This window comes from Sturnus vulgaris, chromosome 30 (genome assembly GCF_052056855.1).
Source record: "Sturnus vulgaris isolate bStuVul1 chromosome 30, bStuVul1.hap1, whole genome shotgun sequence".
Lineage (NCBI taxonomy): Eukaryota > Metazoa > Chordata > Aves > Passeriformes > Sturnidae > Sturnus > Sturnus vulgaris.
Genome location: NC_142272.1, coordinates 37,625 through 50,766, shown reverse-complemented (window position 1 = coordinate 50,766; position 13,142 = coordinate 37,625). Strand labels below are relative to the sequence as shown.

General features: G+C 52.7%; 1 protein-coding gene across 4 annotated transcripts in view; it reads left to right on the top strand.

The window, feature by feature from the left end:
* Nucleotides 1-1,711: 1,711 nt before the first annotated feature.
* Nucleotides 1,712-13,142, top strand: part of LOC148220813 (islet amyloid polypeptide-like) — a 28,652-nt gene continuing 17,221 nt past the window's right edge. For all 4 annotated transcript variants that reach the window (XR_015808810.1, XR_015808809.1, XR_015808807.1 and 1 more), the window contains exon 1: nucleotides 1,712-1,726. The gene's annotated coding sequence lies outside the window, so the exon portion shown is untranslated. The remainder of the gene's footprint in view (nucleotides 1,727-13,142) is intronic.

Sequence of the window (13,142 nt, the reverse complement as noted above, 5' to 3'; positions counted from 1 at the left end):
CCCTCTCTCCAGCAGAGCAGCAACATCCAAGCTCGGTGTTCCAGCTGCTCATGTCTCTTTCAAAGAAAACTTAGCAATAAAAGCAGCTGTGAGTCAGGACGACAGCCGAGTTTGCCCTTGAAAGGAGGTGGTCACACACAGTGAAAGACAAAATGCACAGAGAGCTCCTAAGGAAAAAAGGCAGCGACCACGTCTTTTCCCTGGGCTCTGCAGGGGAGGGGCTGTGCCGGCAATGTCCCTCCTGTGCCAAGTGTCACGATCCAAAAAAAAACCAACCCCAAATTATGGATTAGGATTATTGATTAGCAGGAGCGTGACCAGAGCCCCGGCAGGACGGCAGCGCAGCGCCGCCTGGCGGCGGAGCAGGAGAGCAGCGCCGGACCCCGTGCCAGTGTCGGTATCGCCGCGTCCCCTGCTAGCCGCGGCCATGCCGGTCCCGATGCCGCCCACGCCCCCCCGCGCGGCACCGAGTCGGCCCTCCGCCCGACTTCGTCGCGTCTCCGCCGTCGCTGTCCCTCCCGCCCCGAACTTCGGCGCCGCGGCCCGCCTCTTGGCATCATCTCGTCAACGCCCCACGGCGTCTCGCCCCCCCGCGGGACCCGAGCGTCCCCCGGGTCACCCGTCCGCAACACCGCCGCTCACCGCCGCGTCAGCCGGCCGGCCCACCCCCCCGCGGGACCTCGACAGCACATCCCCGCAGATCATAACGCCGGCGAGCAGAACGTCATGCGGGCCGCCATATTTGTCCGGTATCACGTGACCGGACGGGCGCCGCCATATTTACTGTTAGGGGCGGTCCCTGGCGGCCCGGCGGGGGCGGAGAGTGGGGAGGAGGCGGGGACAGTGGGCGGGGACACGGTGACGGCACTGATGGGGGTGGAGCCGAACGTGGCGGGAATGGGGGGTTCTGATAGGCGGGCCGGAACTGCCTCGGGCTCTGATTGGCTGGCCTGGCCATAAATAGCGTGTATTTCGCAGGGTCGGGGCACTGCGGAGGCGGCGGCGGAAGAGGTAAGGGCGGGATCTGAGGGGGGCGGGCGGCGGTTAGGGGTGGCGCCGGGGCCCGGGGTGGGTCGGCGGGCAGGCCCGAGCGGAGCTGCGGGGCGTGGTGGTGGGGGGGGCGGGGCCCAGGGGGAGGTGGCGGGGCCGGGCCGGGCGGCGCGGGGGGGGGGGGGGGTCGGCCGGGCCGGGCGGCGCGGGGGGGGCGGCGGCGGCAGGGCCGGGCCGGGCGGCGCGGGGGGGCGGCGGCGGCAGGGCCGGGTCGGGCGGCGCGGGGGGGGGGGGGGCGGCAGGGCCGGGCCTGGCGGCGCGGGGGGGGGGGGGACGGCAGGGCCGGGCCGGGCGGCGCGGGGGGGGCGGCGGCGGCAGGACCGGGCCGGGCGGCGCGGGGGGGGGGGGGGCGGCAGGGCCGGGCCGGGCGGCGCGGGGGGGGGGGGGGGGGGGGCGGCAGGGCCGGCCGGGCGGAGCGGCGCGGGGTGGAGCGCAGCTGAGGGGCGGGGCCCGCGGCGGAGCGCGGCCGCTGGGGCCCGGCGTGGCGTGTAGGGGGGGCGGCTACTGGGTCTGGGGGACTCCAGTGAGGCAATTTATATGGTTTCAAGTATTGGGAATAAAGGTGCTTTTTTATGTTTTTCTTATCTCTAAGCTTTATATGATTTAATCGCGTTTTCTTCTTTCTTAGACTGAAACTGAGAGGCTGGAGCTGAGGAAGCAGAGCTGGAGAAATACGGTAAGGTTTGAAAACATAACTGCTTTGGGGCTGTGTTAGGGCATATGGAGGCACGATGGTATGTGTGTGGCTGGATATTAAATCACTAAGGGATATGAAAGGGAGTCTAGAGATGTTAATGGGGTAAGGATTCTCAGATTGTGGCTGAAATATGAGTTCAGGAGGTGCTCAAACCACAGAGAGGGAGAGGTAAAAAAAATATCCTGCCGTGGAAAGCAGAAAGACCATTACATGGCACAGCCGGAGCAATGTGGATCCAGAAGCGAAGCAGAAGAACTGGCAGTTGAATAAAGCTTGTGGTTTGAAAAAGAGCTGAAATCACAGGGGGTGGGCTAAAAGGGGTGTCTGAAATGATTGACTCTGAAATCGCTCGTGCCGGGTTAGAAGGGATGGAGGTGAAATCGCCGTAGGAGCGGGATACGGACTGGGGCAGGCTTCGAGGCTCTGGGGCGGGAGGTGAATTGGTGCGGGGCTGGAGCCAAGACACAGATGCTGTGCATTGAAGGTGGAGAAGATTGCTCTTGCAGAGATGGAGAAAGGCTCAGGTGAAGTCAGAAGAGCAGAGCTGGCAGTTGAATAAAGCTTGTGGTTTGAAAAAGAGCTGAAATCACAGGGGCTGGGGCAAAAGGGGTGTCTGAAATTATTGACTCTGAAGTTGCTCGTGCCGGGTTTGAAGCCGTTATCGGGGTAGACGCCATAGGGGTGCCATCGAGACGGGGCGATCCGTGCGCCAAGATTGGCACAGGTCCGGGCTGTTGAAGGTGGGTCTGGGTCGCGTGCCAGCGCATGGAACGGGGACACGAAGGGCCGTAATAGGAGGGGGGACCGTAGGGCCGGAGGTGAAATATCCATGGGAGCGGGATATGTACCGGGGCAGGCTTCGAGGCTCTGGGGCGGGAGCTGAATTGGTGCGGGGCTGGAGCCAAGACACAGATGCTGTGCATTGAAGGTGGAGAAGATTGCTCTTGCAGAGATGGAGAAAGGCTCAGGTGAAGTCAGAAGAGCAGAGCTGGCAGTTGAATAAAGCTTGTGGTTTGAAAAAGAGCTGAAATCACAGGGGCTGGGGCAAAAGGGGTGTCTGAAATTATTGACTCTGAAGTTGCTCGTGCCGGGTTTGAAGCTGTTATCGGGGTAGACGCCATAGGGGTGCCATCGAGACGGGGCGATCCGTGCGCCAAGATTGGCACAGGTCCGGGCTGTTGAAGGTGGGTCTGGGTCGCGTGCCAGCGCATGGAACGGGGACACGAAGGGCCGTAATAGGAGGGGGGACCGTAGGGCCGGAGGTGAAATATCCATGGGAGCAGGATATGTACCGGGGGCAGGCTTCGAGGCTCTGGGGCGGGAGCTGAATTGGTGCGGGGCTGGAGCCAAGACACAGATGCTGTGCATTGAAGGTGGAGAAGATTGCTCTTGCAGAGATGGAGAAAGGCTCAGGTGAAGTCAGAAGAGCAGAGCTGGCAGTTGAATAAAGCTTGTGGTTTGAAAAAGAGCTGAAATCACAGGGGCTGGGGCAAAAGGGGTGTCTGAAATTATTGACTCAAGTTGCTCGTGCCGGGTTTGAAGCCGTTATCGGGGTAGACGCCATAGGGGTGCCATCGAGACGGGGCGATCCGTGCGCCAAGATTGGCACAGGTCCGGGCTGTTGAAGGTGGGTCTGGGTCGCGTGCCAGCGCATGGAACGGGGACACGAAGGGCCGTAATAGGAGGGGGGACCGTAGGGCCGGAGGTGAAATATCCATGGGAGCGGGATATGTACCGGGGCAGGCTTCGAGGCTCTGGGGCGGGAGCTGAATTGGTGCGGGGCTGGAGCCAAGACACAGATGCTGTGCATTGAAGGTGGAGAAGATTGCTCTTGCAGAGATGGAGAAAGGCTCAGGTGAAGTCAGAAGAGCAGAGCTGGCAGTTGAATAAAGCTTGTGGTTTGAAAAAGAGCTGAAATCACAGGGGCTGGGGCAAAAGGGGTGTCTGAAATTATTGACTCTGAAGTTGCTCGTGCCGGGTTTGAAGCTGTTATCGGGGTAGACGCCATAGGGGTGCCATCGAGACGGGGCGATCCGTGCGCCAAGGTTGGCACAGGTCCGGGCTGTTGAAGGTGGGTCTGGGTCGCGTGCCAGCGCATGGAACGGGGACACGAAGGGCCGTAATAGGAGGGGGGACCGTAGGGCCGGAGGTGAAATATCCATGGGAGCGGGATATGTACCGGGGGCAGGCTTCGAGGCTCTGGGGCGGGAGCTGAATTGGTGCGGGGCTGGAGCCAAGACACAGATGCTGTGCATTGAAGGTGGAGAAGATTGCTCTTGCAGAGATGGAGAAAGGCTCAGGTGAAGTCAGAAGAGCAGAGCTGGCAGTTGAATAAAGCTTGTGGTTTGAAAAAGAGCTGAAATCACAGGGGCTGGGGCAAAAGGGGTGTCTGAAATTATTGACTCTGAAGTTGCTCGTGCCGGGTTTGAAGCCGTTATCGGGGTAGACGCCATAGGGGTGCCATCGAGATGGGGCGATCCGTGCGCCAAGATTGGCACAGGTCCGGGCTGTTGAAGGTGGGTCTGGGTCGCGTGCCAGCGCATGGAACGGGGACACGAAGGGCCGTAATAGGAGGGGGGGGCCGTAGGGCCGGAGGTGAAATATCCATGGGAGCGGGATATGTACCGGGGGCAGGCTTCGAGGCTCTGGGGCGGGAGCTGAATTGGTGCGGGGCTGGAGCCAAGACACAGATGCTGTGCATTGAAGGTGGAGAAGATTGCTCTTGCAGAGATGGAGAAAGGCTCAGGTGAAGTCAGAAGAGCAGAGCTGGCAGTTGAATAAAGCTTGTGGTTTGAAAAAGAGCTGAAATCACAGGGGCTGGGGCAAAAGGGGTGTCTGAAATTATTGACTCTGAAGTTGCTCGTGCCGGGTTTGAAGCCGTTATTGGGGTAGACGCTGTAGGGGTGTCATCCAGATGGGGAGATCTCTGTGCCGAAATTGGTGCAGGCGTGGGGTATTGGAGGTGGGTCTGGGTCAGGGGCATGGGGGCTAGGGGGCCGGGGGGGACCAGAGGCCAGACAGTCAGTGCTTTAGGGGGCCTGGGCATCCTAGGGCAAGGTGGCTCACAGGTCAGCAGGGCCAGGTGGTCATGGGGCCTTGCGGCCACGGGACTTGGGGGCTAGGGGGACAGTGGACCCATGGGCCAGGGGTTCAGAGGCCAGGGGCCTAATGGGTCATGGGAGCTGGGGGGATGAGGTGCCCAGGTTAGGGTTTGGGGTTGGACTTAGACTTGGGCTTAGTCTCCGTCTTGGGGTTGGGGTAAGGGGTAAAGGTTAGGGTTGGGGTTATAGTTAGGGTATGGGTAAGGGTACGGGTACGGCTTAGGGTACCGGTGAGAGTTAGCGTACGGGTTAGGGTATGGTTTAGGGTTAGCGTACGGGTTAGGGTATGGGTAGAGGTTAGGTTTAGGGTTAGGATTTGTGTTAGGGTTAGGGATATTTGGGTTACGGTTAGGGTTAGTTCAGTTAGGGTTATGGTTAGTGGGTTTAGGGTAAGGGTTAGGGTTATTTGGGTTAAGGTTAGGGTTAGGGATAGTGTTAGGGTTAGTTGGGTTAGGGTTAGGGTTATTTGGTTTAGGGTTAGGTTTAGGGTCAGGGTTAGGATTATTTGGGCGAGGGTTAGGGTTAGGTGGGTTAGGGTTATGGTTAGGGTTATTTTGGTAAAGGTTAGGCTTAGGGCTAGTGTTAGGGCTAGTTGGTTTAGGGTTAGGGTTATTTGGGTTAGGGTTAGGTTTAGGGTCTGGATCAGGGTTAGGGTTAGGGTTATTTGGCCTAGGGTTAGGGTTAGGTTTAGGTTTAGTTGGGTTAGGGTTATGGTCAGGGTTATTTTGGTAAAGGGTAGGCTTAGGGTTAGTGTTAGGGTTATTTGGTTTAGGGTTAGGTTTAGGGTCAGGGTTAGGGTTAGATTTATTTGGGCTAGGGTTAGGGTTAGGGTTTGTGTTATGGTTAGACTTAGTTAGTTTAAGGTTAGGGTTATGGTTATTTGGGTTAGTGATAGGGCCATTTCTGTTAGGGTTAGGGTTAGTTGCGTTATGGGTAGGGTTAGTTGGTTATGGTTAGGGTTATTTCGGTTAGTGTTAGGGTTACTTCGGTTAGGGTTAGGGTTAGGCATAGGGTTATGGTTAGTTGGGTTAGAGTTATGGTTAGGGTTATTTTGGTAAAGGTTAGGCTTAGGGTTAGTGTTAGGGTTAGTTGGGTTAGGGTTAGGGTTATTTGGTTTAGGGTTAGGTTTAGGGTCAGGGTTACTGTTAGGGTTAGGGTTATTTGGCCTAGGGTTAGGGTTAGGGTTATTTGGTTTAGGGTTAGGTTTAAGGTCAGGGTTAGGGTTAGGGTTATTTGGGCTAGGTTTATGGTTAGGGTTAGGCAAAGGGTTATGGTTAGTTGGGTTAGGGTTATGGTTAGGGTTATTTTGGTAAAGGTTAGGCTTAGGGTTAGTGTTAGGGCTAGTTGGGTTAGGGTTAGGGTTATTTGGTTTAGGGTTAGGTTTAGGGTCAGGGTTACTGTTAGGGTTAGGGGTATTTGGCCTAGGGTTAGGGTTAGGGTTATTTGGGCTAGGGTTAGGGTTAGGGTTCGGGTTATAGTTAGGTCTATGGTTAGTTAGGGTTATGGTTAGGGTTATTTTGGTAAAGGTTAGGCTTAGGGTTAGTGTTAGGGCTAGTTGGTTTAGGGTTAGGGTTAGGGTTATTTGGTTTAGGGTTAGGTTTAGGGTCAGGGTTAGGGTTAGGGTTATTTGGCCTAGGGTTAGGGTTAGGGTTATTTGGTTTAGGGTTAGTTGGGTTTGGGTAATGGTTAGGGTTATTTTGGTAAAGGTTAGGCTTAGGGTTAGTGTTAGGGCTAGTTGTTTTAGGGTTAGGGTTAGGGTTATTAGGTTTAGGGTTAGGTTTAGGGTCAGGGTTAGGGTTATGGTTATTTGGGTTAGTGATAGGGCCATTTCTGTTAGGGTTAGGGTTAGTTGCGTTATGGGTAGGGTTAGTTGGTTATGGTTAGGGTTATTTCGGGTAGTGTTAGGGTTACTTGGGTTAGGGTTAGGGTTAGGCATAGGGTTAGGGTTAGAGTTAGGGTTAGGGTTATGGTTAGGGTTATTTTGGTAAAGGTTAGGGTTAGTGTTAGGGCTAGTTGGTTTAGGGTTAGGGTTATTTGGTTTAGGGTTAGGGTTAGGGTTATGGTTAGGGTTATTTTGGTAAAGGTTAGGCTTCGGGCTAGTGTTAGGGCTAGTTGGTTTAGGGTTAGGGTTATTTGGGTTAGGGTTAGGTTTAGGGTCAGGGTTAGGGTTAGGGTTATTTGGGCTAGGGTTAGGGTTAGTTGGGTTAGGGTTATGGTTAGGGTTATTTTGGTAAAGGTTAGCCTTAGGGTTAGTGTTAGGGCTAGTTGGTTTAGGGTTAGGGTTATTTGAGCTAGGGTTAGGGTTAGGGTTAGGGTTATGTTTAGTTGGGTTTGGGTTATGGTTAGGGTTATTTTGGTAAAGGTTAGGCTTATGGTTAGTGTTAGGGCTGGTTGGTTTAGGGTTAGTGTTAGGGTTATTTGGTTTAGGGTTAGGTTTAGGGTCAGGGTTAGGTTTAGGGTTTGTGTTATGGTTAGAGTTAGTTTAAGGTTAGGGTTATGGTTATTTGGGTTAGTGATAGGGCCATTTCTGTTAGGGTTAGGGTTAGTTGCGTTATGGGTAGGGTTAGTTGGTTATGGTTAGGGTTATTTCGGTTAGTGTTAGGGTTACTTGGGTTAGGGTTAGGGTTAGGCATAGGGTTATGGTTAGTTGGGTTAGGGTTATGGTTAGGGTTATTTTGGTAAAGGTTAGGCTTAGGGTTAGTGTTAGGGCTAGTTGGTTTAGGGTTAGGGTTAGGGTTATTTGGTTTAGGGTTAGGTTTAAGGTCAGGGTTAGGGTTAGGGTTATTTGGGCTAGGTTTATGGTTAGGGTTAGGCAAAGGGTTATGGTTAGTTGGGTTAGGGTTATGGTTAGGGTTATTTTGGTAAAGGTTAGGCTTAGGGTTAGTGTTAGGTTTAGTTGGGTTAGGGTTAGGGTTATTTGGTTTAGGGTTAGGTTTAGGGTCAGGGTTACTGTTAGGGTTAGGGTTATTTGGCCTAGGGTTAGGGTTAGGGTTAGGGTTCGGGTTATAGTTAGGTCTATGGTTAGTTAGGGTTATGGTTAGGGTTATTTTGGTAAAGGTTAGGCTTAGGGTTAGTGTTAGGGCTAGTTGGTTTAGGGTTAGGGTTATTTGGTTTAGGGTTAGGTTTATTGTCAGGGTTAGGGTTAGGGTTAGGGTTATTTGGGCTAGGGTTAGGGTTAGAGTTAGGGTTAGGGTTATGGTTAGTTGGGTTAGGGTTATGGTTAGGGTTATTTTGGTAAAGGTTAGGCTTATGGTTAGTGTTAGGGCTAGTTGGTTTAGGGTTAGGGTTATTTGGTTTAGGGTTAGGTTTAGTGTCAGGGTTAGGGTTAGGGTTATGGTTAGTTGGGTTAGGGTTATGGTTAGGGTTATTTTGGTAAAGGTTAGGCTTATGGTTAGTGTTAGGGCTAGTTGGTTTAGGGTTAGGGTTAGGGTTATTTGGTTTAGGGTTAGGTTTAGGGTCAGGGTTAGGGTTAGGGTTATTTGGCCTAGGGTTAGGGTTAGGGTTATTTGGTTTAGAGTTAGTTGGGTTTGGGTTATGGTTAGGGTTATTTTGGTAAAGGTTAGGCTTATGGTTATTGTTAGGGCTAGTTGTTTTAGGGTTAGGGTTATTAGGTTTAGGGTTAGGTTTAGGGTCAGGGTTAGGGTTAGGGTTATTTGGGCTAGGGTTAGGGTTAGGGTTTGTGTTATGGTTAGAGTTAGTTAGTTTAGGGTTAGGGTTATGGTTATTTGGGTTAGTGTTAGGGCTATTTCTGTTAGGGTTAGGGTTAGTTGCGTTATGGGTAGGGTTAGTTGGTTATGGTTAGGGTTATTTCGGTTAGTGTTAGGGTTACTTGGGTTAGGGTTAGGGTTAGGCATAGGGTTAGGGTTAGAGTTAGGGTTAGGGTTATGGTTAGGGTTATTTTGGTAAAGGTTAGGGTTAGTGTTAGGGCTAGTTGGTTTAGGGTTAGGGTTAGGGTTATTTGGTTTAGGGTTAGGATTAGGGTCAGGGTTAGGGTTAGGGTTATTTGGGCTAGGGTTAGGGTTATTTGGGCTAGGGTTAGGGTTAGGGTTATGGTTAGGGTTATTTTGGTAAAGGTTAGGCTTATGGTTAGTGTTAGGGCTAGTTGGTTTAGGGTTAGGGTTAGGGTTATTTGGTTTAGGGTTATGTTTAGGGTCAGGGTTAGGGTTAGGGTTAGGTCTATGGTTAGTTAGGTTACGGAAAATCCCCCCGGAAAATCCCCCCGGAATCCCCGGGCAAATCTCCCCGGACTCCCCGAGAAAATCCCCCCGGAATTCCGCGGGAAAATCCCTGCGGAATCTCCGGGAAAATCCCCCCGGAATCCCCGAGAAAATCCCCCCGTAATCCTCGGGAAAATCCAACCGGAATCCCCGGGAATATCCCCCCGGATTCCCCGAGAAAATCCCGCCGGAATTCCCCGGTAAATGCCCCCGGAATCCCCGAGAAAATATGCCCGGAATCCCCCGGGATAATCGCCCCGGAATCCCCGAGAAAATATGCCCGGAATCCCCTGGAAAATCCAGCCGGAATCCCCGAGAAAATCCCCCGGAAAATCCCCCCGGAATCCCCGGGCAAATCTCCCCGGACTCCCCGAGAAAATCCCCCCGGAATTCCGCGGGAAAATCCCCCCGGAATCCCCGAGAAAAACCTCCCGGAATCCCCGCGAAAATAGCCCCAGACTCCCCGGCATAATCCCCACGAAATCCCCTGGAAAATCCCCCCGGAATTCCCGGGAAAATCCCCCCGGAATCCCCGAGAAAATCCCCTAGAATTCCCCGGGATAATCCCCCCGGCATCTCCTGGAAAATCCCCCCGGTATCGCCGAGAAAATCCCCCCGGAATCGCCGGAATAATCCCCTGGAATTCCCCGGGAAAATCATCCCGGAATCCGCGAGAATATCCCCCCGGTATCGCCGAGAAAATCCCCCCGGAATCCCCGGGATAATCCCCCGGAATTCCCCGGGAATATCCCCCCGGAATCCCTCGTAAAATCCCCCTGGAATCCCCGGGAAAATCCCTCCGGACTCCCCGAAAAAATCACCCCGGAATTTCCCGGGAAAATCCACCGGGAATTCCCCGGGAAATTCCTCGCTGAAACCCCTGGAAAATCCCCCCGGAATCCCGGAGAAAATCCCCCCGGAATTCCCCGGGAATATCCCCTCGGAATCCCCGGGAAAATCCCCCCGGACTCCCCGAAAAAATCCCCCCGGAATACTCGGGAAAATCCCCCCGGAATACTCCTGAAAATCCTCCCGGAATTCCCGAGAAAATCCCCCGGAATTCCCTGAGAAAATCGCCCCGGAATCCCAGTGAAAATCCCCCCGGAATCCCCGTGAAAATCCCCCCGGAATCCCCGGGAAAATCCCCCAGGAATCCCCTGGAAAATCCCCCAGGTATCCCCGATAAAATCCCCCTGGAATCCCCTGGATAATCCCCATGGAATCCCCTGGAAAATCCCCCAGGAATCCCCGAGAAAATATGCCCGGAATCCCCTGGAAAATCCCCCTGGAATCGCGGGGAAAATCCCCCCGGATTTCCCGGGAAAAATCCCCCCGGAATCCCCGATAAAATCTCCCCGGAATCCCTGAGAAAATCCCCCCGGAATCCGCGAGAAAATATGCCCAGAATCCCCGATAAAATCCCCCCGGAATCCTCGGGAATATCCCCCAGGAACCCCCGATAAAATCCCCCCGGAATCCCCCAGAAAATCCCCCCGGAATCCCCGACAAAATCCCCCCGGAATTCCCGAGAAAATCCCCCCGGAATCCCCGGAAAATCCCCGCGGAATTCCGGTCCATTTCTGTAGGAGAATAGTTTGTAAGGATAGTGCAGAAGGCACTAGTTGCCAACGAGTTACAGCTGTAGTGATTAGCAAGGAGTGGAAACAGCCTTGCCTGCCCAGTGAGGCTGGTTGTTATAAAAGCGTGGGTCAGCTGGCTGCCAGTTTCACTAAGCACAGCTCCAGCTGGAGGTGCAGAGCCTGCTGCAGTGTGGGCTGGAGCCTGCTGGCTGTGCTGCGAGGAGGAAGGGACACGTGGCCGTGCAAGGGATGGACAAGGTGAGAGGATGCTGTGTGTGGGACAGACAGGCTCAGGTGGCTGGGGAGGGGACAGGCTGGGGTTTAGCCAGTCGTACAGAGGAGAGGAGGAGTCGGTGCTGTGTGGAGCTGCCTGTGAGAAAAGGAGTCAGAGTTGCCTCAAAGAAATCTGTGGAGAGAAGGCATGAAAAGTGTGTAATGAAAGACTAATGTTGGTGCCTGTCATGTCTGTCTTGATATAATTGCTACACGTTTTCTCTGAATGCTTGAATTTAGACATAAAATGAAAACTTTATTGTAAGAAAGGAATGCATTTCTCACCAAAGTGGTGTAGGGTGGGGGATCACAACTCACAGATGGCCTGGAAGCGGAACGGCCACAGGGGTTACTGTAACTGGGCCTCCAGTACCAAAGCCCCAGTGGGTTTAAAGGCTAGAGCTGGGCTGGGATTAGCACGGGCTATGCAGCTGGGCTCATGCACAGGTCTGTCAGCACTCCTACCCGAGGACAGTCCCTCACCTAGGGAGAGGTTCTAGGCCTGGAGATGAGGCTGAGTTTGGGAAGGGTGATGAGGACATGGTTAGGGAGGGATGTAAATGCATATCAAAAGACTTAATTTTGAGGGGTGGCAAGCATTAGCTGTAAAACAGTAAGTATTTACAGCTAAAGGCTGGAGGTGGGGGCTGTCTGAGGAGGACAGGACTGTTTAAGGCTGAAGTTGGAAGAGAAACCTTGGTGAAGCTTTTGCGTTAGAAACGGCCTCACCTGCCAAATCAGATTTTTGTCTTCAGGATTGCATGAGTGAGGATGCCACAGCCAAGGAAAAGGTTCAGGTTTGGGAGGCAAAGGCGAGTTAGGCAGGGCTGCAGGGCTGGGGCTTGGCTGTTTCCATACTGCTCAGGGCAGCAAAGGGTTGCTGGCTCACTGGGCCTTGGATCTAGAACTCTTTCTGGAACAAGGTGGAGAGCTGAGGTTCATGCAAGGGGCCAGGAATTCTTTGTCTGACTGGAAAATGCCAGAGGGGCAGTGTGTGACTCGGATAGGATGATATGTTCGTCTGGCGAGAGTCACAAAAGAATATTTTGGTTTACTGATAACTGGGCAGCTCAGAAGTTACTACTTGACTTAGTTGCTGCTCCCATCTGTTGCACACATAAACAGAGCAAAGCAGACGAATTCTCTCGGAGCCTGAGGTCTTTGACTGGCCCTCCAAAAATGCTGCCCGCTAAAAAACAGACGTGGGGGAGGAAAGTTGTCAGATACAATAGAGCAAGAAAAGGACACGGGCTTCAAAGTGCCCTCCAGCAGACCACGGAAGTGACCTGTCTGGAAGTGAAACCAGCAGTCTGCTTCCCCAGCCTCCTGGAAGCCTCTAACAGCTACACAGGCAGTGAGGGGAGAGAACAATTCAACCTAAAAATAATTTTCAGTAGCGTTCTGCACTGCTGTTAAAAATACTGCAACCAGGGAATGTGGTGTGGTGATAACTATTAGGCCTGTAAGTCTGGTAACTGGGGCTTTTAGCTCAAACATCTCGGTATGGCTACTTTGAGCCTTGTAAAAGCTGCATTAAGTCCAATTTCTTGGGTAGTTCTACTAGCTCTAGCCTTGCTTTTCATCCCCTCAGTAACAAAGCAACTCCCTCTCGAGAATGTTATTTACTTTCCATATGATGTGCCTACCAATTTCTGGAATTGCAGATGTCTTTGGATACATGCGTAAATTTAAGTTTCAAGAAAGCTGTCAAGCTAAAACAAAGGCTTGCCATAATGCAGAAGAAAATGTTTTATGGAAGAACTGAGAGGTCCCTACCTGGGCATAGAATTTGCTATACTAAGGTGTGTTCCAAACGGATCTGCCATCTAAACAAGCAGAAAAATAGTTGGAATGTAGTGAGTTCAATTTAACTGTTGCTAGAAATAGGAATTATTAGCAGAGCTTGGAGCATGATATCACTAGCAGCAGTAAGACGCTTTTAGCTTGCTTCTCATAAATTACTTGTAAAAAGCATTTGTACCTAGTGTGTAGCAATTAATATTTCCCCATTTTCTTCCCCCCCGCCCCCCAGTCTCAGGTACTCCTTTTATTTTACCCTTTTCTGTCTTGTAACATCACCTTCCTTTATTTTATTCTATCTTCTGTTCTCAGAACATCGCAGCATCCTCTGTCAATGTGAAAGCATTTGTTCATCCTGTCTTGGAATGGCTGTCAATGTTGCCCTCTTCTGGATCACTTTTTTTTTTTTTTTTTTTAACAATAC